This window comes from Pagrus major, chromosome 11 (assembly GCF_040436345.1).
Source record: "Pagrus major chromosome 11, Pma_NU_1.0".
In the NCBI taxonomy this organism is placed as follows: domain Eukaryota; kingdom Metazoa; phylum Chordata; class Actinopteri; order Spariformes; family Sparidae; genus Pagrus; species Pagrus major.
The window spans coordinates 2,156,697-2,183,803 of NC_133225.1; the positions used below are offsets into that span (position 1 = coordinate 2,156,697).

Consider the following 27,107-nt stretch of genomic DNA (forward strand, 5'->3'; position numbering starts at 1 on the left):
GTGTGTGTGTGTGTGTGCGTGTGTGTGTGTGTGTGTGTGTGTGTGTGCGCTTGTGTTATGAGTGAGGACGAGGTGACGTCTAGACATTCAATTTCACACTCTTTGAAGTTTCCTGCCTGCTGGCCAAACGCAGCCGTGTGGATGAACTCAACATGAAGAGACAACATGAAGGAGGAGGAGCAGGAGGAGGAGGAGGACGAGGAGGAGGAGGACAAGGAGGACGAGGAGGACAAGGAGAAGGAGGATGAGGAGGACAAGGAGGACGAGGAGGACAAGGAGAAGGAGGAGGAGCAGGAGGAGGACAAGGAGGACGAGGAGGACGAGGAGGACGAGGAGGAGGATGGATGTTAGATTTTCCCTCTTCTTGTTTTCTTTTGAAAGCAAAAGTTGTATTCAATTCTCCTGTGATATCAGGAATGTTGTTATCACAGCGATGAGACAAGATCAGGCTTTAGGTATGTGAACAGTATGATGTGTGTGTGTGTGTGTGTGTGTGTGTGTGTGTGTGTGTGTGTGTGTTTGCCTTTGTGTTTGCACAAAGCAGCATGGAGGATTCTCTCTTCATGTCAGCTGTCACCGCTCGCCTCTCTGTGAGGATGAATGGGGCTTATTTTTAATTTTTTATTATGATTATTCATTAATATGATGAATTGTTAAACGTTTATTCTTCTCTTGTAGTTTAGTTTTCCCTGGTTTATCAGGGGAATAAATATTGTAGAACTACTCTCCTTTATATAAGTAGTACTTATACTTACGTATAGAATATAACAACCCTAAGTCTGAGTTTCACACAATAAATCTCATTAGAGCTATGAATAATAAATCATCCATCTTTGCCCGTGACATCTAAGCCTTCTTACCCTCAAGGGTGCATAAACTACAGCTTATTAACTCATTGTTAAGATGATAAATTATTATCGGTATCGGCTGAAAAAATCCCTATCGTGCATCCCTAAAATTAATCAAGGAGTACGGTTTAGACCTGCTCAATCCGGAAAGTGTTACGAGATGACTTTTGCTGTGAATTAGCGCGATACAAATAAAGACTGATTTTTTTTGCACGTATAGCTGTGCTTTATCCTTCTTCTCCATGTTCACCCTCCATGTTCCTGTTCCTTTCAGTCTCTGAGGCTGATTCAGTGTATTGTACCAGTGTGTGTGTGTGTGTGTGTGTGTGTGTGTGTGTGTGTGTTTGTGTGCGTGTGTTTGTGTGCGTGTGTGTGTGTGCGTGCCTGTCTGTCTCTCTGACCAGCTGGCTGAAGTGCTGATGTGAAGAGCTTCTATGGTTACAGGTCACTCTCTCACTCTGTGTTCAGAGGATGAGCTCATATTATTCTCACAGCGGTCGCCGTGGCTACCGGATGAGCTCATAGCTCGCCTCTAATTGGCTAATCCAGTCGGCTGGCGGGAGACAGAGAAAGAGTGTGCGACTACAACAAAAGAGAAAAAAAGAGTTAGACGGCGCAAAAAAAGTGAGAAAAGCAGCAAACTGGAGAGATTAGAAGAAAGTGTGAGAAGCCAGAACACGAGAGTCTGAGGATGTGGGACAGAACACCAACAACAGAACTTCTGTTCCCACTCTGCTTCTCTCCTCCTCACTCCCTCAACACATCCATCCATCCATCCATCCCTCTCTTTTTCTAGGACAAACAACAAGAGACCCAGCCAGCAGCCAAAGTCCAGCTAAGCTGTGTTTAACCTGCTCTCAGGGCTGAATTTGGCTTTACAGCATCAGAAAACTCAACATCTAAACAAGTCCTGGCCTCCACAGAGACTCGTTAGAGCTCGTGGAGTTCAGAGGAGGTTTACAGAGCACCGCGGGAACTTTCTGCAACTTCTGAGGACTCAATACAGACTTCAGGAGATCAGTTATCTCAAAGAACTGAACCATCCTCATCCACCAGTATGTTGTACATGAACACTTTGGTCCTGAGTTTGAGTCACACAACCGTTACATGGAACTCAGAAACCTGGTTATTAACCCAGTTCAGTTACATCTGAGTTACCTAAACACTTAACAATGAATCCAGTAAGGATTTGTTTATGTGTAGGCACTGACAGCTCTGTTCTGTATGTGTACAGCCTCGCTAAAAACAGGATTTATGTTAAGTTTTATTTCAGATTAAGGTCCCTGACACACAAGGCCGTCTGTAAGCGTCTGAGGCTCTAGTTCTTGAGGTGTGTCCCGCATCGACGGCACTGGTCAGCACTCGTTGGCGGCTTTTTTGGCTGACTGAGCGAGTAGAATCGATAGAAATCACAATGATTGAATATCGATGCACGAGAAAAGAAAAGGGAAAAGAAAGGGAATGCAGTTTCTCCTTATGTTTCACCTTCACCTCATCAGAATTAGATTGTATGTCCAGAGTCTTCCAGCTTCCCTTTTTGAACGATGAATACTGACTACCGCCACCTGGTGGTCTGGAGAGTCATTTCCTCTCACGCAGGCCCACAGCTACAAGCTGCTTGGCTGTCGGCTGTATTCTGTGCGGTGAGTTTAAGAGCAGCTTTTTGGCAGAAACAGAGGCCGTGTGAGGTGACGCAACAGCTGGTCTTTGCTGTCGCTCGTCGTTTAGTGTCTGGGCAGATAAATTAAGGAGGAAGTGAGTAGGAAGTGAAAGTGGATGCAAATGCTACACTGGACAAATCCTGGAAAAAAGAAAACAATTAGCCGTTTAACTGATGATGGTTATTTTCATAATAGATTAATTATTTCCTCGATTAATTATTATGTCAAAACAGCAGTAAATCCTCATATTTAGCAAGCTGAAACTGCAGAATGCTGCTTATTTAAGGGTAATTTATGATTTGCTCAAATAGCCTCATTTTACTCTGGATGAGTCACGAGGCAGGCGGGGAGGAGACTGACTCCAGGTGTCTGAGCAGGTGACACTGACTGGGTCTGAAGACTGTTGGCTTTGTTCAGACGGTGACACTGAGAGTGTACTCGTTCTGTCAGGTTATCTTATCTTAACAAGTGACTCCGTGTCCTCTAAGTGCCACCGGAGGAGATGTCAGAGTTACAGCTAACTCGGGAGGAACGCTTCTATTTGTCAGTTTTTTGTCATACAAGTGTCTGAAGCTATAGCAGGCTCAGGTGTTTATCATGTCAGAGGCTGTGGCTTTGAATATGGATCAGATCTGTTGCAGCCGTGTGGCCTTTTTATCTCCCTATATATCCGTCTGCTGCGACTCGACTGCATCACATCTGTAAAAACCAAGATAATAAACAGTTGAGAAGCTGTTTTCTGACTGACAGTCGAGCAGAAAACGGGTTTAACGACGACACAGACTTCCACCCATTCTCATTCCTCAGCCACCCATACACACACATCCAGCTTGATTTCCTGACAATAACCCTCTGTCTGCTGTCATGGCCCTCGTATGAATTCTGAATCCGCCCGCTCTCGACAAGGAGGACACGTCTGATTATGTTCGCAATGAGAAACTTCAGGAAATGTTTCCCCTGACAAACTCCTGGTGTCATTCCAGCTGCATCAGCTGCACTATGTTTCATCCTGATTGGCCACAAACACCGGCTGCTCTCACAACCCCCGGGACCGACCGGGGGTGCATCTGCTGAACTGACGCAATGCGCCATGGGTAATTAATTACCAGATTTGCTTTGCATTCCAAAACAGAGACGTTACATAAACTACTGTGGGAACTTTGTGAGAGGAACTTTTCATGAAGGTTACAATGACATCATCACTGTGTTACAAAAGCTGAGGAGCAGAATACAGACCGAACGGACCGAACAAAAGAACCTATTGGGTCAACAAACACTTGGACTGGTATCTGAAACTGTTTTCTTTTGGGAACCACAGCCCTTGAAACTATCTGATGATGGAATGAGATCCATCATGATTTGTCTGGTTCAGCTGAGCAAACGATCATTGATCAGTTAGAACTTAAGTGTGCTTTACACAGCCCGATCTCACTCACAGCACATCGCATGCCGCAGCCTGGTCAGAGGCCCTACAATTTTAATTCTGACGTCCATAATAATGTAATTAATGTCCATGTCAGGGTGGCTGGACACATGACTGTCCCAGAGGAGACTACAGTTTGACTCCCGTGCGTGATCAACGTTTTAACTCCACCTTCAGTGTCTGATCAGTGTCGAGTACTTCATCAGAAGGGTAATGAAACACAGGACAGCTTGGAGTGGTGGTGATAACTCAACCCCAGCCTTAACTTCTAATAATGGAAATGCAAATTAAAAACCCAAAGCATGATCTTCTCATAAACCTTACCAATTACCAATACCAATTTAGTGCTTCAACCAAACCAAACTGCAACCGTTTCACAAAGTGGGAAATGTGATATGTGAAATTTATGTAGCCATGCTTTTTTGTGGAGGTCTAACCGGACGTTGCATCTTTTTTTTTTTACTATGTGTGCCAAACTGACGCTAGAGGGAGAGGTAGAGCGATAATGTTTGAACTCAAGAACACTGACAAAGACTTTTGAGTTCTACAAGTTAGGAAATGTGGAGAGAAACATGATAATCATATCTTTGTGCGCAAAGAGCAGCTGCTTCGTCTAAGACAACTTAACATTTAGGAACTTTAACTGCAGCTGTCAATTCCATCGTCAAAAGGCTCCGTATCAGATGTCTGATCTTTATGATATCTGTACTGAATCTGAGACTGGCAGTATCATGGAAAATGTTCAGACGACAGGTATAAGATGCAGTTTGTTCGGAGCGAACCTCCAAATCAACAAGAATCCCGAGAGTTTGAGTTCATAGACGAGGGAAGCGAACAAAGAGCTGAGCTGTCTGCTTCTCTTTACTCTTCTCCTCTTTGTCTTTCAGCAGTGGAGTTATTGTGGATAATTACAATAAGTCAAACAATGCTGTACATCTCTCTCACACCCAGACTCTCCCTTTCCCCCCGTCCTCCCCTCTGCCTCTCTCTTACACTCTGACACCAGGATGGCAGCAGGCGTGCCACCCTCTGGGCTTCAGCCTTTATCATGTTGAGAGATGTCTGCCCGCAGGGCGACAGATGAAAGGAAGATGAAGGGTGAAACGAGGAGGAGGAGGGTGGAAAGAAGAAAGCGGGGCGGTTGTGGGACCATGCCGGGAAGGTTCTGTGGGTTCAACGGAGAAAAGAAGCTTCAAGAATGACAATATGCCATAAAATACATGGTAATTAAAATGTAGTGTGAAGGTTTTTGAACTTGGGTTCAGAGCTCCTGCTGAGTGGATCCAGTCTCACTGTGTGACTCAAACTCAGCCTGTAACTGATGAATGTTGTGTCATCAATTATTGTCATTAGTTTAAAGATGACGATGTCCTTCTTATCTTGTGTTCTCAGAGCCCAGCATGACGTCTGCAAGCTGCAGGACTTGATGATTAATCGATTGTAAGAAAATTATTGATTTGATGTTTCAAGTAAAAATGTGAAACACTGTCTGGCTCCAGCTTCTTAAATGTGAGGATCTGCTGCTTCTCTTTGTCTGCGTGTCTGCTTTTCTGTTTTGTACTGCTGGTTTGGACAAAAGAAGCAATTTGATGATGACAGTTTGGGTTCGGGGGAAATCTGCATAATCATCAGAATAATTGAAAATTAAAGTAATTGTTAGTTACAGCTCTATCTTCAACAGCTTGATGTGAACAAAAACCAAAGAAATTACATTTATATATTCAAATTCACACATTTTAAAAACTGGAAGCATCAATTTTTTGACATTTCTGTTTGATAAATAAGAATTTATCAAACATCAGTTATTTTCTAAAGACAGTCTGCATAAATTTAGAATTCATTAAAGCATTAAAACACAAGTTTTAATACCTCCCCCTCAAATGTCCTTTCAGTAAATGTTCTGGCACTTTCTATCACATTAATGATCTTCTTCAGCAGATAAGGTTTGCTTAGTTGTGCAGTTGTTCAAATTTCCATTTTCCAGACATTTCTAGGACTTCTTGTCTTGCGTTGGCTTTAAAAGTTGAGTTTCAGAGTTTGTTTTCAACCTTTTAAAGATCACGTAACTAAAAGCTTCAGGACAGATCTAAGTTGACCTCAAGGTGAGACTGTTTCACCAAATACCGACAGACATGTGGGCACCGACACCGTAGGAGTGCTAACTACGACACTAATCAACTGTCAAACATAAAACTCAAGAAGAATCGACATCATCGTTTTTCTTTTCCGATCGATGCCGCAGAATCAGGGTTCTCCCTGTATTTAGAGATGTCAAACGTCAGTCTGGTTAAAGTGCTCTCAGCCAAAGATCATTCATGAGGATGGAGGACACGTATTTAATCAACATTTCAGTAAATGTAAGGACCTGATTGGAATAATAAAAGATTTGGATCAGGGACAAAAAGCCTCCCTCCCCACATATATAATTCAAACATACTTTTTCTACTGGCAATCTATTTGTCTCCGATCTTTACGGTGTTCAATTGAGACAATCAGTACAAATATTCAGAGTAACTCAACTTTATGAGACAAGGTTATTTAAATATGGAGATATGTAGCTCAGTCACTGATAATCAATCACTGCTTCAGAGGCATCCTTACAGCTGAGAGCATTAAAAACTCTCCGTCACTCTCTCCTTCCTCCGCATGTCTGGATTTATTGATAGACTAACAGGAAGCTGGCAGAAATGACGTCCATTTTTCTCGGAGCAGTCCATTAATAGGTCTCTGCATTGTCAGATAGTGCTGAGCAGCCGCAGCGGGCTGATTTTCTGAGCTCTCGATAAGCAGCAGCTGCAGTGATTTCAGCAGAACAGTCGGACCGGGTCACAAGTTACTGCACCACTTAACAGGAACGGAGTATCGATTTAGACCGAGGAGCAGAAAAATATAACTGCTCCGGAGAGAGAGGATGAACTGAGGGAAAGAAGACGTTACTGTAGATTTAGTCAAACTTTACGTGAACTCATATGACTCCAAATGCATTTTATCAACTATTTCTTCATCTTTTCACACTTTCTCACCAGATTTTTGACGCTATCATTTAGTAAAGCTCCTCCATCACTGCATCAAGTTGATGTGAGGAGGTTCGTTAGAGTCTTACCTGGCTGAGCTCTGAGGCCATCTCATTGGTCTCCTTGATAATATTCAACCTCAAACCGTACCAGCTGACCGACCGTCTGCAGGCCAGAGACCTCCTGTCCCTGCCTGCTTCTTCATTAGTCTGCAGCACCGACGAACACGCCATCACAAACACAACACACACAACCAAACGCTCCCAGTGGAGCTCCGGCAGGACTGTGGTCCATTTCCAGTGAACCCAACACTTTTAACAACTCCTAATCCATAAAGAAGATTTGCTTGTTTGCTTTTAATTGGCTGGATTTTGCCCTCCATTAGCTTCATGTGTTTTTTTTTTTAAATCCCTTCTGGGTTTGTTAAATCTCTCTCACCTATCATGAATTCCTCGCACCAGTTTGCTTTGACACCGTTTCTCTGCCAAAAGACAAGATTACCCAAAGCTGCTGAGCTTTTCAAAGCCCTGTAAGGAGGAGGAGCATTCAGGGGTTAAAGCCGTAGAAGGAAAAGTGAAATTTCTTTTTGTTCCCCTCACTCTCAGCCCGGGTACCTCAGGGTTATCAATATTTCACGAGGCTGAGAGCGAGGGAGGGAGAGCGGCACGCTCAGTCAACTGTGGCCGGAGGAGGAGGCGAGGAAGGCAGAGGAGGAGGAGGAGGTGGAGGAGGTGGAGGGAAGGAACAAAATCTCTCCATCATCCCGAGAGCCACTGCCTCCACCGGGCACCGTTATGACTTACAGCCAATATAGTGTTTGATTAAAAGAGAGCAAGAAAAAGGACGAGAGTCAATGAGATCAATAAAAAGAAACAAGAGTCTGAGAGAAAATTAATGAAGCTAATGAGCGAAAGAAAGAAAGAAGCAGAAGAGAAAACCTGAGCGGGGAAAATAGAAAAGTGAAGATTGAACTTATTAAGCACCGCTGCAGGTGGTCTGGTTTGTCACTGTATGATTTATATGTTACATTAAACTCCTATTCTGTAGACAGACCGCCACATTGTTCTCACACTCTGGGCGGCTAAAGTAGCTGTTATGTCCAAAAGCAAACGATATAGTACACATCTATATCTATAAACCGTCGCCTGCAAACAGGAATTTATGTCTTTATTTCTTGTTTTGTCTGACCAACAGTCAAAAACCTAAATTATTCAAAATCTGCACAAATGTGAAGCTGGAACCAGTTCAGCCTAAAACACAGACGACAATTCTGGGGTATTTGACCCGCCTGTATTTATTTTGGTTTTCCTCACCAGTCCTTGCATTCAGCATCAAGTGACAGACATCATTTGATTCAGGAAAACCTGAATGTTCAGTCCGATTCAGTCCCAATTTTATATTTACTTTGTCTGATAATGGATGCATTTACCAGATGTTTTACTTTTATACTGTGAATTTAGTTTAGTTCTTTTTTTTTAATCTAGAAAGATAAACTTGGATGTTTTATACTTCCAAATGAACGTTTGTCTACATCTGAACTTTTCTTAAGCACGTTACAGCCATTTATCATCATATTATTTTTGGCCCTTTTTCCCAAAAATAAATAGAACGGTTATTAAATCATAACAGAGGACATGTTTCAGAGAAATATAACAGAAGTAGCTTGGCTACAACCGTGAGAGGAAGAAACTAAGTGAGTATCTTTGAGGAATCAAAGCTGCAGAACATGATGGTGTAAACATATTCTCCACAGAGATCGTGTGATGCAAATGAAAAGGTGGGAAACTCTACTTTGCTCTCCACACATTTCAGAACAGTAGCTGTGTCCAGCCGGCGGTGGCTGTCTGGGTGTTCGAGGGTTAATGTTTCCCATCTGTGGTTGATCAGCTATCAGTAGTACAATGCTTTTGTGCTAGTCCAACATTATAAAAAACAGAAACCGATATGATGATGTCAGCTGGTTTCTCAGAATTTGTCCTCCTCTTTAAACCTTGTGTGACTGACGGTTTGGTGTGCGTGACCGTGTTATTCTTCCTGTGGGCCTCAGTCAATGTTTACCATACAGAAGCTTTCACTCTGGTCCCAGTGTTCCTGCATCGCTGGATGATTAACGAGCAGCAAAGACAGAAAAGACTCCAGCTCGCCCCTTTAATACACTCTACTTCACTCAGCTTTATTTGGAGCAACTTGTCAGTTTTAAATCATTCATAAAACTGAGTCTATTGTCATGTTTTGGTGCGCAGTCATGCAGAAAGTTTTAGTTTGGTTTTCATTTTGAGATATCCGTCTCTTCTGTGTCCACCTCAATACAAAGAAGGTGGAAGGAGGAAAACTAATTTATGACGCTTACAAGATCACAAGAGCAAGAACAGAAACACTAGGTGTCGCTTGACGGTTACAAAACTGCGATGTTTTAATAGTGAAATCAGTTAATCGCTGCAACACAACACTGAATATATCCAAGAGAAACTCTGTCAGTTGTTTTTTTATTGGAGGTATTTATGCGGAAGAAATACTCCCAAAGGAATAACGACATCAGGAAACCTGCTTGCATTACATTTCCATGAAATTTGAGCGAGCACGCCAGTGAAGAATCGTCTCTAAATCCATGAGGAAGCAATTTGTGATGGAAGCAGATGCCACCTGATACGAGCCGATCACGTCGTGTTGGGATCCAGACAGGCTGATGTCAGCACAGAGCCTCGATAAAGATTCTGGATTTAATAGAGTCAGGAACAGACAGGTTTTTGTTTCTGCTGCTGCTGGAGCTGTGAATGGCAGCGCTAATCCTGCAGCGGGACACATGAGCACACACAAGCTGAATTTACACACACCCCACCATCAAAGCTAGTTTCATGTACTGTACTGTTGCGTTACAGTTTTTATACATTGGAGCGGTGCCATGTGGCTGCAGTGCAGGAGTGAAACAGCGAGGTGTTACTGTCTCGCTCAAGGATACCTTGGCACACATAACAGCGGGGGGCCAGAACACAGCTGTGTCCTCCAGCTGTGGGACGACTTTTCTGACAACAAGCTGTCTGAAAAATGATTCTGGGATCAGGAGTTTGGACACATAAAGTGCTGAAAGACGGTTCAAAATCACCTCAGATCTCACTAAGTTTAGGGAAAATAGAGCCGAACGTACAGAAAACACAAAACAGGATGGTGAAGGTCAAATGATAACTGAAGTACACATACTTTATCTAATGGGTAGATTCCATTTGGGTTTTTAGAAACCACTGAAAGTAAAATGGCTTCATGTAAAAAAAAAGAAAAAGAAAAAGAAGAAGAAGGTAACATTTTAGATCTTAGTTTGTGACGCTGGCGAACAGAAGCTACTGGATCAGTTTCATTGAATTTTTCAGGGCCAACATAACACCAGAGTTTCAGTCGAAAGAATAAAGCCTTTATTGTTCTATTGTATAAAGAGGTCATAAACTCCCGTAACACTTGTAGTATATAGAACAACTTTATTATTTCACCAACACGTCTTGGCTTCCAGCTTGTGTAGCACCTACTAATAAAGCTGTTCTATAAACTGTAAGTGTTGCTGGAGTTTTGAACTCTTTAGACTTCACCATGCACCTTGGAAGTGGGTGAAGTCGTGTCAGGAACTCTTTACTCTGCGTCTTCAGTGATCTATTGTTTTGGTTGACGTTTCGAGGAAAAGGTTTAACCTCCTGGATTTCTGGTTTCTTCTGTGATTTTAATCAGAATATATTGCTAAAAGACAAACATCTGATCAAGCATTTGCATCTGTAAAATATCAGCTGAAACCTAAGAAGTGTTGCAACTTAAAATCATTATTATAATTAATAATGTGAAGTATATAGTCAAGATGACAAACTGTAGATTTGCTACATTTCTAATTTAATGCAAGATAGGCCGATATTATCTAATATCACGATATTTGCTGTCACATGCAATATTTTTTCACAGTATCGAATATCGAACAGCTGTTCAGGGATTTTATTTTGAAAAGGCATGCTGAGCTGTTGTGGCAGCGAGGGCAACGCATGTCGATATTAGACGAGGCGGAAATGAGACCGGGCTGGCGGAGGGAACCACAGGTTAACTGGTAAATAGGTTCATTTCTAAGACGAACGCAAGCTCGCCAGTTCTGCCAAATTTTGGGTTAAAAGCGGGAGAAAATGGGGAGTCGAGGGATTCGACTGAGGCTACATGTCGTCTTTGCCATCAGACAATAATATCGTCTATAAAATTTTGGATATCGTCCGAGCCGCCAGCGAGATTGTTTGTTGTGGACAGCAGTTCATCTCCAAAGAGACCCCGAGATATTAGACAACAGAGAGCTTGTTATGTGGCTTAATTACACATTAGCGTGCACATGAAGGGTACCCTGTACATCCTACGTTCATTAACAGCATCACAGTAAACAGTAGTTGGATCATTCATCGCCTTGGAGACACATCTTCATTCTGTAGTTAAACCTAAACTATAAACAGTTAAAGCTCGCCCATCAAGCACAACCTCAGTCCCCTCAGAGGCATTACAAACCCGGCCAGCAGACACATAAGCCCACTGTACTAATGAGTCTTACAGAACAGAACAGAACAGAACAGTTTTATTGTTTTGGTCTTTGTGTTTAAGAAAAAACGCCTGCAGCCATTTAATTGTCCCTCATCCCCTCCATCCTTTGTATTTGCCTCTTTGCCCCCACACCCTTTCATGGAAACAACAGCTCTACAAATAGAAAGCAGCGTCTGACCAGCTTCACTTCAGCAGAATGACCTAGAAGCTAAACACAGGCGCTATCTGTTTGACCTTTGACCCTAACCTCATTTTCTCTTTGCCGTCTCTCTCACAGCAGAGGTCAAGTGGTGGAGACCTGCTCCCTGTTTGGTCTCTAAACACCACCTATCCTGCATCTCCCTCAGTCCATCAGAGCAGCCTGATGGAGTCCTGATGGAGCAGTGACCTCTGACCTCGGAGGCTATATGCTATCTGACCGAGAAGCTAATCAGAGGACGCGTGACCTGACCGGGCTTCAAGGACACACAAAGAACGGACGATGATAACCCAGTTGTTGACGAGCCGTACGTAACGTTGCAGTCGGCGTGGGTTAGGTTTGGGTCTGTTTTCGGTTTTTATGTTCCACTAGACACGAGTCCTATAATGGTGATTTTTATCGGTGCAGTCATCCATCCATCTGTCCAACACTTCCTCCCCAAAGTAAGTAAGTAATGATTATTTTAACTATACAATTATCTATATATTGACTGACCTATTGTTTTTTGTTTACTAAGTAATTAAAGTTAAAGTTAAAAGGATAGTTAGTGATAAAGAAATGATCTGCGACATTCTGATGATTTAGATCATTTACAAGGAGATTCAAACATCTTCTGGTTCAGTTTCCTCAGTATCTTGATATGTTTGGGTCATGGACACATGGTTGGATATCACATTGCTCTCTGGGAAATCGAGCAAGGCATTCTTAATCTTAATTATAATATTATAAACCATACGGTCTAGACCTGCTCTATATGATAGTGAAATAACCTCTGTCCTGATTTGGCCATGTATAAATAAAGATTTACTTGACTTAACATAATCTGACAATGTACAGTAGATACTCTGCTTTACTTACAAGCCGTCATGACATGAGTCAACATTCAAAACATCACAAGAAGGAAGCTTTGATAAATTACTTTCAGTTCAGTGACTTTGGTGTGTGTCCACCAAATCCGGAGAAAAATGTTCCAGTTTTTCAATAAAAGTAATAAGCTTCACATCATTTTGGACCATTACAACCATTAGATCTGGGGAAAGTAATTTAGATCGTTTTGATGCTCTCCACATTTATTTTGCATTAATTTGGCTGAGGAGCTGCTCCTTAGCCTTACAACAGGGAAAACCTTGAAACTGTCTGCATTAATATTCTGTTGTTGAGCTAATCCATTAATTTTGTTCCAGCAAAAATCATCAACAACCATCGAATGGATTACCTTGAAATTTGGTCTAAATATTCCTGAACCCCAGAAGCTGAATCCCGTCATATTCAGTGAGCTCCCCTGACCTTTTCTTAAGTGCCATCATCAGGCTTAAATGTCTGATGCACCAACACTTTGATGTATGATAATTTATCTTGGAAACTAACGGCCTCATCTCCATGAAAGCCTCTTCAGACATTAATGGACTCCAGAGGATGATTTAGCCGACTGCCTGACCTTTTGGACACAATACCCGCTTCAAAACCAGAAATATAACAATCTAAAAGGCCATGGAAGATCCTGGTCTCCAGAGGATGAAACCATTTCAAATGGCCCCATTTCATTTCCTCCAGCACCGCCCTTGAGACAGATTTTTACATTTTTTGACTACTAAGGATCTGAGAGTGGCTAATTTAGGAGTGTTCATTTCATTCAGATCAACCCTGCAGCCTCTAGAGGCCGAGGTTTCAGACGGTTGGTCATGTCTTTAATCCGTCCAGCCGACTGTATTGGTTGCCAACTGTGGGCATCCAGCCACAAAGAGAGATTTACAGAAACAAAACGTGCCAGAGGACAGCCCTCTGAACAAACACAAACACAGCGAGACCGGGCAGAACTGCTGTGTGCAGACAAACAAAATATGCAGCTGTCAATCAACGTCTCAGTTTGTCTGCTTGGAAGGGATCATCTGTCCTCAAAAAGCCACACAGCAACACTGCGACTGCCATTTCTATCTCAAAGTGTGACAGTGACAGAGTTCATGCAACCTGCACGTTTAACATTTCTGACCGAAACTATAACAGCCTCGTATTTTTTTTTGTGAGCATGCTGCATGAAAGGACATCCAACAAGAAGCCATAACAAGAGGCTGTACCAGATCTGTTTGTGTTTGTACATGCTGTAGAGTGTCACTAGTGAGCCCTGTTGTTGGCAGTGAAGATTAATATAGCTTTATTCATGAGTAAAAGTCCTGTTGCATTTAAGTTTACAGTGCAAAATAAAAGTCAGCTGAAACGTCTTGATGAGCACCTTGATGATGCACATTTAAGGTTTAAGGGTTCGTCTACTGGGATGAAAAAACATATAAACCAATTATTAGCGGTGTACCTCAGGGGTACGATCTCTTTCAACAGAAGTAATATCTGTTATTTCCTATGCAGATGATAAGCAATTATATCTTCCCGTCGATCCTAATGACACTCATTGTTTTGATTTAATAATAGAAAATAAACATATGACACCTTGTCTGCGTCAACGACAAGATCAGCTTGATGTCAATGTTTCCTGTTTGTGATTCCTCTCTGACCACGAGCGACACAGTGATGCGCCTCGTCCACGCCCTGTTTCCATGTAATTCCCGTTACTTGCGTTGAAAGCGCAACGGTTGATTCATGAAGTTGAAATTATGTTTTTTTTCATTCCTGCCGCTGTTATTTTCCTTTTGTAAGCTAGCCAGCTAACTTTGTTTCAAGGCAGAACAAAGCTAAGTTATGAACATATGGTGCAGAGATGAAGACGGGACTGGGATGTATGTCGGAGATGACGGGAGACAGTTTTCTCTGATGGGTGAGACAGTTGGATGTTGCCGTCAGAGCAACAATGGGAAACGACCGCCCAAAAAATGATGTCATCATCCATTACGATATTTCACTATGGCCAATTTGGCAGACATCGCCCAACCCTATGTCACCTCTGACGCTCCCATGCACTCAGGACACTGCATTAAGCTAGATGAAGACAGTCAGTAGCATCCAGAATCACATTGTGAAACCCGTATCTGTAAATTAAAGCTCGAGATAGAACAGGTGCGTCGAAGTCCTCCAGCAAATCCAGGTCATCTCTCTCTGCCTGGTGTCCTCATTCGAGGCCTACTTCATCTCCACACGGAGCTATTTAAACACCGTAAATACTGGATGTAGAACACAGTGTTTGAGCATCTCTGCGCTCAGATCCTTGTTTCCTCATTTCTCCTGGAGGCTTCAGCGTGTGAGGGAGAAGCTCGGGGGAAAGAGGTTATCTGAGGCTGAATGCTAAAACTGACTCCACCATAAGTTGCTCTCCACACCCTCTCTCAGGGGGGGATGAGGAGGCTGAAGGGGGGAAAACAGTGTTTGCTGACTCAACATTTCTCCAGCTTCTCCATCTACAGCCCCGAGACCCCGAAGGCGTGAAAAGTATGTGCAGGATAGAGCTGCGACGACTGATGGATTAGCCGACTATTTTGATAATCGATGAAGCCGTTTGAGTAATATTTCAAGAAAGATTGTTGCTCACAGGGCTGTGGCGTCATTTACTGACCACCACCAGAGAGAAACTGGATAGGTCTGATGAAATTTTGTGTGTGTGTGTGTGTGTGTGTGTGTGTTGGTGAGCCTTCTTTCCCAATATCAGCTGATAAGGTTGAACGAGTGACTGTTCGAGTGTGTGTTTGAACAATGACTCTGTCGAAAAAGCTAAGTAAGAAGAAGGCAGATTTTTCCTGCCCACATTCTTTCCCTTCACCCGTCACAGAATCGATCTCCCCGAGTCAAATTCTCAACGTGCGACCTCTGACCCCTGCGAGCCACAGAGGAATCCTGAGCTCCACTCTTGAACAACAAACTGATTCTTACCTGGAGTCCCCTGCGCCTCAAAATACTCGAGTCATCCATGATTCTGTGTGATCGGCAACCTTTCCTTTTTTGGTTTTCTCTTAACAAAGCTACAAAGTTCAGGCACTTTCTAAGACGTCTGTCCACATGGAGGAGGTTACATTACAGCCTCCTCGCTCCTCCTTTCTTTGTCCATCAACCGTCAACAAACGGCCATTCCAACGCTGATCGAGTTTCCAATCAAGTTATCCGATATTTGAGAGAATGTCCTATTTTTAAAACAGCCCTCTGCTCATTTCCTCGTCTGTAATAAGATCTTAAAGTCCTGTTTTTGTCAAATGAGAGCTGGTTCACTTCAAAAGGGAACAAGTGAGAGTTTCTAACCAAAGTGGCCCCAAAATTTTAACACAGGGCTTCAAGGAATCTCCCTAAAATGTTCAAGAAGACAAACAAGACGACATCATAGAGAAGGAAATCAAATCTGGTGCCGTCTTCTGATTTGGCTCCGGATCAGAGCATCAGTCCTCTGTTTTCCCTTCCGTTATCTCTTTTGTATATTCCAGCTGCTTGCAGAGGAAGGTGCGGTCTGGATGTAAACGTCTGAGGACCGTCCTCTCCTCTCTGTCGTCGTCAGAGCACGTGCTGTTCCCGAGCTCGGCCTCCGTCGGCTGCTCTTCCATTCATCCGTTCAGCGCTGGACACACCCCTCTGTGCACTCCAGCACCAGCTCGGCTCTGCCTCTCCGTTTTCTAACACCCCGTTCTCGTCCTCTCCTGTTCAGTGTGCCTCCCACCCTTAAGGCACTAGTCCAGGGGAGACTCCACTGCCTCCATTATTCATGGGTGAATCGCTATAGAAATTAATGATGACAATGGGGCCTCAGGGGGTGGAGAGGAGGACTGAAGGGAGGCAAAACATAAATGGGGAAGGCACCAGCTTGCTACCCTCTGGCTTAATTAGAGCCACCACGCTGTCCTGAAATCTGTGCGAAAAACCCACGCAGGCTTACAAGAGTTTCTTTCGCTCGGGGTGTCAGTCGGGACAGAGTGCGCTCTCTCAATCACTTTATCTGTTTGGGATGAGAAGAAAAAAAAGGGAAGAGAATCCAAATGACAGTAACACACACTGCCCACGCTTAAAGCTGCTGGACTCGCCCGGCGACAGAGAGAATCGACAGAAAACAAGAGCTTGTTTGTTTGCTAGCGGCGGTCCACTGAGCGAGGAGGCACCTCGCATCCATCTCCATGCCAACCGGCCGGGCGAAAGTCCATCTGGTTAAAGCCGGCAGAAGCTCAGAGGGTCTTCCACACACAACTCCACATGCAAGCCTGTCACACACACTCGTCATCTCTTCATCTCCGACGTCCTCTCCTGCGTCCTCTCCTGCATCTCTCTATCTTTGGTGTTGTCCCAGAAGGCTGCAGAAGGAGGAGACCCGGCACAAGAGGAGGAACGAGGGAGGAAGGACGAGTGGAGGGACGGTTTTCCTCCCTCTCAGAGAAGCACAGATGAGTCCTCTCCGTCTCTTCTGTTGTTGCTTTCTTTGCTCTCTCTTATGTGTCAGTATGCTCACATGCTCTGACTCCTCCCCCGTCCTTTCATCACACGCTCTCCCTCACTCTACCCCTCTCTCTCTCTGCGGAGGCGGCCAATCAGGCGCGAGCAGAAGACAGAGGCTTCGCTTGCGATGAATGGAGGGGGGACGAGTGCTCCGCCTCCCTCCTCTGCACTGTGTGTCCGCCGCCACAGCCTCGCTCGCTCTAATCAAAACAAGAGGGTGTGTTCACAGCACACACACACACACACACACACACACACACACACACACACACACACACACACACACACACACACACACACTATATGTGCTTCATGTTTTATTATTGTGCATGGATGAATTAATCATGAGTGCACTGATCAGAGGCTTTGGATGATTACTTATTTAACACGATGAATTCAAACACAGGCCGGTCTCCTTATTCAACATTCACTGGCTCCAAATGTGACAATGGCCAAAAGTATGTGGACGTACACACATTACACCTTCATGTGATCATTAAACATGTGACTGGGACACCGTGTTCATTAACGGGCTGCTCTAACATCCTCCACTCTTCAGGTTTCAGACCTTTCATCACATGTCGAACCTGCTGCAGGGATTTGATCCCAGAGCATCAGTGAGCATCAGGTCTGACTCACAGTCGGTGTTCCAGTTCATCAAAGGTGTTTTAGGGTTTCCCCTACCATTGCAAGGCTTATACCAAGCTCCCTCCATCCTCATAAGAAAAAACGTCCATGCAGGTCGACTGTGAAAGCAGGTTTTTATGACCCCAATGTCCAATTCTTGTTAGGCGGCGGCCTCTAGTAGCCGTAGTGATTTCTAAAGCAGAAAAGAAAGAAATCAGATGATGTAGAATAGAGAGTAAAAAAGTCCCCATAGGGAAGAGGACATGCAGTGAACTTTAATCCTGCCGACCGCTGCTCGCGTCCAGTGTGAAACCAAAAGTCAACGGTGAGTTATTGTAATTTATTTGGTGATATTTTCCTAAACCTAACTGAACTGCGAAGGTAAAACAAAGGTCAGGTACGCCTGGTGCTGGTACACTGCAACAGTTGCTGTTTTTGTAAATGGTGACACATGTGGACTTCTTTAACAAGATTGATCATTAAGCTTTTTGGGTGTTTATTTATTAAGTGCTCTAACTTTTCCAACTTTTTTATACACAGACATGGTCCTAAAAATGGTGTAAAATGATGTGAAATTGCATATTTCTTTGTTGAAAAACACAACATTTTCTTGGTGGAGGACACCCAACCCCTCGGACAAATACATGCACTTCCACAAAATACATTCTTTACAAATCTGCTTTGAGCACGGGGAAATCGTCACGTAGAAACAGGAAAACAACAAACGCAAACTGTTGACACAAAGTTGGAGGAACACCGTTGTCTAAAATCATTGCATGCAGCAACATTTAGATTTTGCTTCATTGGAACTAAGGAGTCCAAAAATAGAGACAGAAAAACAGAGTAGAACAAAAGTGCAGAGGGGTAGCATGTGTGAACTGACGTAAATGGGCTTAAATGTGCAAAAACACTCCGACTGTCCTTTAAAACATTACTCTGTGTCAATGTGCAGGGAGTATTTTTGGACAAAAGAAGCAATTTGTTCATTTTCTACCATTTATAGACCAAATTTCAACAGAATTAGATCATCAATAAGAAAAGTAAGAGTTAGCTGCAGAACTGATTCCTGGAAATATGTTGAAGCTGAATGACACAAACGTTCCCCCTGAATAAAGACACGGTGACAGATAATATATAACAGCCCAGTGTTGGAAATGAGGACACTATTTTTAACTGGTGAGCCTCCTCCGCAATAAACAGACAGGGATAAAAAAAAAAAAGAGAGAGAATGAGGACAGAAAAACAGAGACGAATGGAAACGGAGGCAGAGATCTGGATGTGTGGAGGGAAGAGAAGGCAGAGTGGCTGGTGTCCTCCTACGCTCCTCAGAGAGCGATGTACTGATGACTCACAAAGACATGAGAGACTGTTAATGAGGAGGGACGGGTGGGCTGGAAATGAAGAAGGAAATACTTCTGTAACAGTAGCAGCAGAGAAGAAAGCTGCTGCATGAACACAGCATATAGCATGTGTATGGACAGATCAGTGGGTTCAGGATGTTTGTGAGCAGAAAGCAGAGTAACGCTGGTGAAACAGTGCGAGGCCCCTCCTCTCTCTGTCGGGCCCCCGGCTCCTGGTCAGAGCCTCTGTGTTAATGAGAGCAAAGGCCAAAGGGGCCACACAGAGGAATGTTCACACAGCCACAATGAGACTGACCGACAGCAGCTTACTGGCCGACTGGGGCGACTGACTGGTTTTAGACCGTCTGGATCTACAAACACACAGAGGCCCTCCGATAAGAAGCCGGTCTGTCAGCTCTGAAATATCTGCCACATGTTTGTTTTATCTTCATTAGCTATATTATCTGTAAGAAACTTATGTTACACTTTTATTTACAATTACTCATATATTCAATTAACTGTCACCAACTATTTTGATAAACAATCATAAAGTATGAGCAATATTTTAGGAAACTTTCTCCTCTATGACAGTAAACTGAATATTGTCGTGTTGTGGACAAAACAAGACATAAGACGACGTCATCTCAGGCTTTGGAAAACACTGATCAACATTTTATAGACCAAACAACCGATCGATTAATCGAGAAAATGATGGACAGATTGATTGACAATGAAAACAATCATTAGTTGCAGGCCTAATCCATATTTACCAAAGGTAAAGCCAGAAGAAAAATGTCAAAAATCTTTTATTTAGAGCTGCGGAAATTAACCGATCAATTGAATAATTGGTGACTATTGACTTAATCGGCGACAATTTTGCTAATTGATTGACTGGTTACAATCAAAGTCGAAATTCTCTGCTGTCAGCTTCTTATGTGAATATTTTCTGGTTTCTTTCCTCCTCTACAACAGTAAACTGAATATATTTATGTGTGTGGGAAAAAAAAACAAGACATCTGAGGACGTCATCAAACACTGATCAACACTTTTTTACCATTTTCTGATGTTTTACAGACCCAATAACTGATCAATTGATTGAGAAATGAATAGACAAAGAAAATAGGAGTAGCAGTAAAAGTGAAGTATTTTGTTAATTTCTTAAGCAACAGAAAGAGATCCTGTGAAAGACAAGCAGCTCAGAAACTGGAGACAGAAGGAGGAAGTGATGTGAACGTGAGGGAGACGAAGGGTTTTCTCCTCTGCTTCACACAACTAATTAAAGAAAAAGCCTGCTCCCGCTCTGTTTTATGTCTCTGCTGTATTGGAGGTTAATTGAAGCGGTGGCCCCGCCTGTCCCTGTCAATGACAAACTGCCAACAGCAGCATTTTTCTCTTTCTTACTTCAGAGTCTCATAAAAAGAAAAAAAACAACTTGTTTCTTTGACCTCTCTCTCTCCCTGTTTGACCACACTAACACTGAGCGCTCACGGCAGCAGGGCTGTTTTTAGCTGACGGCGTCAGGCTTGTTGAGCCCCGTCAAATCCAGAGACACAGTTACCTGACCTCCTGTCTGTCTTTACAAGAGACTCAGGACACAGCGGAGATGCAGTCAGTCTGCTAACAGCTAAAATCTGAATATTTTACCTTGATTTTTGGGTTTGTTATATCTGAAAGTCTGGAGGAAAAAAGCCTTCTGAACATAACACATTACACCAGAACAATAAAAGTAGAAGGTGTTAGAGAACTAAATACCAAACTCTAAAATCTGCTTATTCAACCCTGGTTCATCCTGGTTTTATGTTCCCACACAACTACAAAAATCAAGACATCTTGAAACTATTATTTTTATTCATTTATTTCCAATTAAAACTGCCGATAACAAGTCCAGAATGGAAGTGGCTGAACATGTGGAGGCATGCGTGTGCTCATCTAAAACAGAGTGATTTATCGTGGCATTTACTGAAGGTCCTTTATGTCAAATGTCTGCGAGGTGAGAGGTCAGGCTCGTCAGGACAGTGTATGCACACACACGCTTGCACACTGGCATGTTATCGTTTGACATTCCAGAGAAACATTCAGGCCAACGTGACGACACGGAAACAAGCGACCTCTGACTGACAAGAGGCTGAAGATAGAATCTGATATCTGTGTGCAAAGACACACACACACGCAAAAAGTGGATTTATCTTCACTCCTGTTTATCAGCCTGACTGCAGCAGTGATCCATGGAGAGGTGACCTCCATTGTCAGGTGTTTACGCAACGTTACAGAGAGGAGAGAGAGAACCAGAGTGTCTGCTGAGTGCTGAGTTCAGTCAGAGGTTGACCTGAAGTCAGGTGTGGTTGCTCGTTGGCTTATATACAGCACAATAATGTGGCTGCTTGGGGTGAATAAACAACATGATCCCACAGTCAAACTGGTGAACACACCATTAAACAAACACCATTAGAATCCAAATCTATTTTTGGGATCTATTTATTTGGGATAATGAACGTACACATCTCCAGACACTAAATTGTGAGCGTTTGTTGCTTTTCATTGTCTTATTTTAAAAAAAAAAAAGTATATATATATTATCAGGCTTTGAACTGTTGGTTAAACAAAGCAATTATTTACGTCTTCTTATTGTCCTTATTGATTTTTTATTCATCTCTATATTTGCATTTCCTTCCTTCCTTCCTTTTTCTGTGATTTTGCCTGTTTTATCACTTTTATTCCTTTTACTTGACTCATACCAACTTATTGTGTTTTTACATTGTCTGTTCCTTCTTCTTGTTTTTACTCACCTCAGACTAGACTTCCTTGTGTCGACTGTCGAGTGTTTATTCTATAATATCGTCCTACTGAGTTTCCTGCTTTTGCTTGTTTGTCAAAGCACTTTGTTTAGCTACAGTTTATTATCGTATATTATTATAACAAATGTGTAATTATTTCTACATCTGTTATAATAATAAAAAATAAACTGGGAAAGTAATTTGTCATCATATTTCCTCCCACATTGTAAAGTGCCTAATGAATAATGAGTGACTAAGAATAAAGATACTGCAGTAAAATAAATTGACCCAGCGTGCAGCTGCAGTCAGAGTGTAAAACTTCTGACCTGGTGGCCTTGCAGTATATTTTTAGAGACAGCTGTGACGCAGTTTTCTTCTCCAGCGCTTCATGAATATGGATGTAGATTTGTCTTCTCTCCGTCTCTCCGTCCACGGAGGCTTGTATACTGTTTTTATGGAGCCTCCCAATTTATTTACAGTGTGGCGGCTTAATTAAAATCTATTGACCAGGACACAAACCACAGACGAGCACACTCACTCACATCCACCGACACGTCTGTCACACTGTCATGGCCAAATCACACAAGCGAGCGCACAATCAAAAACATGAATAGGAAGTTACACACACACACACACACACACACACACACACACACACACACACACACACACACACACACACACACACACACACACACACACACACACACACACACACACACACACACACACACACACACACACACACAGGCTGTTGTGGCAGACGAGGCCGTCATCCTCACTGTGTAATAACGCCGCGAAGATAAAGAGCTCCTGTTTGTGTGACTTCATTCATCAGACTGATGAGTTGGTCGACTGTTAGTCTGACCGTCCTGCAGCCAGCTGGCCGACTGTCCGTCTGGACAACAGCCCGACTGATACCTCAGATCAGAGCGTGTGTGTGTGTTCACATAAAGTGAACTGGGGGCAAATAATGGGGGTAAAAGAGGTTTGGGGTGATACTGACAGTGTCGGGCTGTTTATCCACTGCAAAAACGGACAAGAAGAGAAAAGTTTGTGAGAAAGAAAAGAGGATAAAGACCCGAGCTACAATCCAGTGTGAAAATGAGAAACATGAGGCCTGTTTACGGAGATGACAGCTGAGTGTGTGTGTTTCTGCATTATGCTGACAGGTTGCGTGCTGCTCTGTCTGTGCATTGTGCTGACGGTGTGTTTGAATGTGTGTGTCGGCCTCCTCAGACAAGTCGGCAGGAGAAAGCTCAGCCTGAATAAATTAAACAGGACGGTGTTTGTTACAGACGGACGGAGCTCTGATGGGAACGCTGCGTTAGTCGAGTCCGTCCATGACAGGAGAGCGAGGCTGAAATCTTCTGGAAAAATAAGTTAAGTCAATCTGCGCACGTCTCTCCGTCGAACAAACACACGAGAAAAAGGGCTTTGACCTTACATAATCACAAGCTTTGGAAATTAGTTTCCAGTCCCACTGCTTCCTCTCAGCAAGACACTTCTTTATCATCCGGCGGGCAGTAACGACCGCGCTGCTCCGCTTAATGAGGCTGGATATGTTCAGAAGCAGAAGAGGAGGAATTTTTAATGCAGTTTAAAGAAGCCAAGTGTTTGAGGAACGGAAATTATTCTGAAAGATATTAAACCAAAATGTTTCAAATCTAACCTCAGTCTGAGTGAGTTTAAGTAGAGAGAATTCAACAACAAAGGACACGCGATGCAAAAATCAGCCTTTCCTGTTGGAGATAAACCTTCGACGATGTCAATTATGTAATTACTGTGTCTCTTTCACACACGAGCTCGTTAAAAGCAACTTGTGTCAATCTTGCGTCTGCTGACTTTTGATTAAACTAAAAGGATCTTGCATGTTTTCTCGAGTCAATTCAGTGCTTTTCAATTACCTCTACAATATAATTAAACACCAAAGAAAACAATTAGTTTGACAGAAAAGGGAGACCAACTGAATATCTTTGTGTTGTGGACAAAACAAGACATTTGAGGACGTCGTCTTCGGCTTTGAAAAACATTCAGGGGCTTTTTTTTTTACATTTGCAGACATTTTACAGACCAGTGGCTCCAAAGTGGTAGGTAATGAATTAAGTTAATTTACTATATCATTTCTAGTGCACATTCACTTCATAATATAGAGGCAAAATATTGTTGTGGACATGAATACAGGTGTGCCAGGAGTTTTTGGCTTGCCCTTTGATGTGCCTTGGACACAAGACCACGCTCACAGACCAAACACCTAATCAATTAATCAACAGATTAATCGACAATGAAAATAATCATTACTTGCAGCCCTTATGGATGCAAACTGCGGCCTGTAACGGTAGAACCTGTACATTAAGACTTCATCACCTCCTCGTGAGAACAAAGAAAGATCACATCACCTTTGGATGGAGCGTTTGCTTTCATGGTTAAACAAACTCCCTGTTGAAAAGTCTTTACTATGCACTGATTATCATTAAGAAATATTTCAGCATTTAACGTCACTTAATGACATCGTTATGAGCTCAAACACTTGTCTAAAACAAATTATGATGACATTTTCCAGTACTGCAGGACTATAAATATGAGCTGTGGAGAGGATACAAACTACCCACTTTCATTCAGCAAAAACAAACAAATGTAGTCAGATTTTTCCAAATTATAAATGTGGATAAATACACAATAAAGTATCCAGTCAGGATTGATTTTCTGGTCTTTCGCTTTGCCCCGTAAAAAGACATTTTATCAGCCGTGTAAAGAGGGCTGTGCTCCCATTTTTAGTAACGTTAGGATCGAGGCATTACACTGTGTGATGAGGCTCAGACCAGATCAAAGCCAAAGAGAAGGAGAGGAGAGGGGGAAGTGGAAAGTGAGAGGAAGAGGAGAGGATGGAGGAGTGAGGAGGAGGAGGAGGAGGGGATGAAAAGGACACAGCGTTGCGTAAAGCTTTTTCCCCATCGGAGGGGGGTTGATAAGAAAACGCTGAGTAAGCCAGAACGAGCTTTACACAGTGATGTGGAGAGAGAGCTGATGAAAGAGGGAGAGAGAGGGGGGAGAACGAGGGTAGAGAGACAAACAGAGGACAAACTGGAGACAGAGACTAATGTTGTGTCCTATTTCTTCTCTTCACCCTCGACTTGTCCTCACTTTTAGGATTTCACGGTGATGTGAAATCCAACAGTGTCCTTTAACTAAGCAGTTATTCTGTATCACCCAGTCCTGAACTCACCCACGCAGCTACCCATAAGGCCTTGCAAACAGTTCAAGAAAAGGTTGAACAGTAAAGAGCAGTTGAGTTTCAGCAGCCGGCTCTACTTTGGATCCAGTATCAGGCGCCCCTCAGCTCTGATGTTATGAATCCTTTAGTTGTGACATCTCTGGTAGCTGATCGTACGAAGCTGTAAGTAACTTTCCTAAAGGATAAACAGTAACTTGGAAGAAAGGTGACATGATCTGTGGGAGCTGGTGTGTGCACAGAGCAAAGACTGTGTGTTAAAGACAGCAGCACCACTCTGTAACAGCACTGCATGTTGTTAGAGTTCAACAAGACCAATGGAGTGATGAGTCTTCTCTGGAGAAACTGAACTAACTGACTGACTCAAAGTAAACTTCAGCAGTCAGTCTCAACTTTGGCTCTTTGTTTGTTGGCTTTCAGTGTGTCGGATATATTCAACAAACACTTCATATCTCATTCTCTGTCTGAGACATCACCCAGCCTATCCACCATGAAATCCAGCTCTGAGCTCTTGTTTTCAGGATGTAGGCATTGTGAGTGTTGCTGTCTCTACTAAAAATGGACACAAAATATGACAAGCATCCTACTTCAAGGTAATTCGATTTGTCAATTACTTAAATTGGCCACATTTTTTACGACTATAACTAATCCAGCTACACCACCGTCACAGCTGTGCTTTCCCTGTGTGAAGTCTTTGTTATGGACATGTGCATGTAAAACACAGATTAAAAACCCTGTAACATCTAGAAGAAATCAGCTCTCTCCAGGAGGAACGCACACGTCGAAATCAATTTCTCTAATCTCTGCCGCAAAACCAGTTCTTTATACGCATGTAAACACACCGACTGAGACAGAAAGCAGAACTGTATCCCGTCTCCGAGTCTTTCAGAGCTCTGCAGCATTTTTCCGAGGGCTGTTATTCAAGCGGCTGGCCGAGTCGAATCTTCTCTTTGCAAGCGGGTTAAAGCTGATCTCTATCTCCTAAATGTGTGGAGGATTTACTGTTTAACTAGCAGGATGATAAGTTCACATTTGGGATGTGTAAAGTGTAAAATGTGTGTGTGAGAGTTCAATCTCAGTTCAGAAGAAGGCTGGCAACAGTGTTCGCTCTGGTCAGTGCACGTCTGTGTGTGTTTATTGTCCGTTCAGCGGAGCCACGCTGGAGTCTTTTCAGCGGCAACGACAAACAAAGCAGCCCGTTTGAAAGTGAGTCCGAGTTCCTCCAGACAGACGCACTGTTGTTGTTCTGTCCTCGTTCTTCCTCAGGACAAACACTGAGCTTTGTTTTGGACTGCAGGCAGACACACAGGACAGTGGAACGAGACGAGAAGAGAAACTACAGTAAGACTAGAGACAAACTAACACACAACTGTACTCAGACCAATGATATCTGATCACATGTGTGTGTTCATATAAATAAAATATTAAAGCCTCTACCCTGACTGAATTTTCTCAAACCTACAACAGTCTAAGTAAACTTTAAAAACATTTAAACACTCGTTCACATGTAATTATACCCATTATAACATGACAGTATATCAGACTGCGGAAAGAAACCAGAAAATATTCAACCAGAATATATTAAGCAAACAGAGCAGATTGATGACTGGACTGTTTTGATAATGACGAACAGAAACATCCCACAATCTCACAAAGACCAAGTTTCAGTCTTTTTATATTTTAATATAGATTATGTCACATGACAGGTGTTTTCTGATGCCGTTTGTTGAAGCCATGTTGAAGCACAGTTGACGCTTCAGATTTTGAATAAACTTTTTTCTTCTCACATCACTGACAACACGTAAAAACTTTCACCTTAGACTTGTCCATTAACAGGAACCTGCATTTAAGTCCAGTAAGTGTTTCCCTGCCTTTATAACGGGACCTGACTGAGGCCATAAACCCTGAGGAGAGCATCGCTGATCGATTTTCACTCACATCATCTAAACTGAGTCGTTTATTCCGGACTAAAAATCTATCACTTCTTTTATTTTGGAAGAATCAGACCTGAGTTTGACCTCAGCTGCTGGTAACAGTGCACCACAGACATGAAGTGGCAGGTTGACATAATGCATGTCGGTGTCTG

General features: G+C 42.9%; 1 protein-coding gene across 2 annotated transcripts in view; it reads right to left on the minus strand.

The window, feature by feature from the left end:
- mast2 (microtubule associated serine/threonine kinase 2) overlaps nt 1-27,107 on the minus strand; it is a 170,336-nt gene that overhangs the window by 82,638 nt on the left and 60,591 nt on the right. The gene's annotated exons all lie outside the window — the stretch shown is intronic.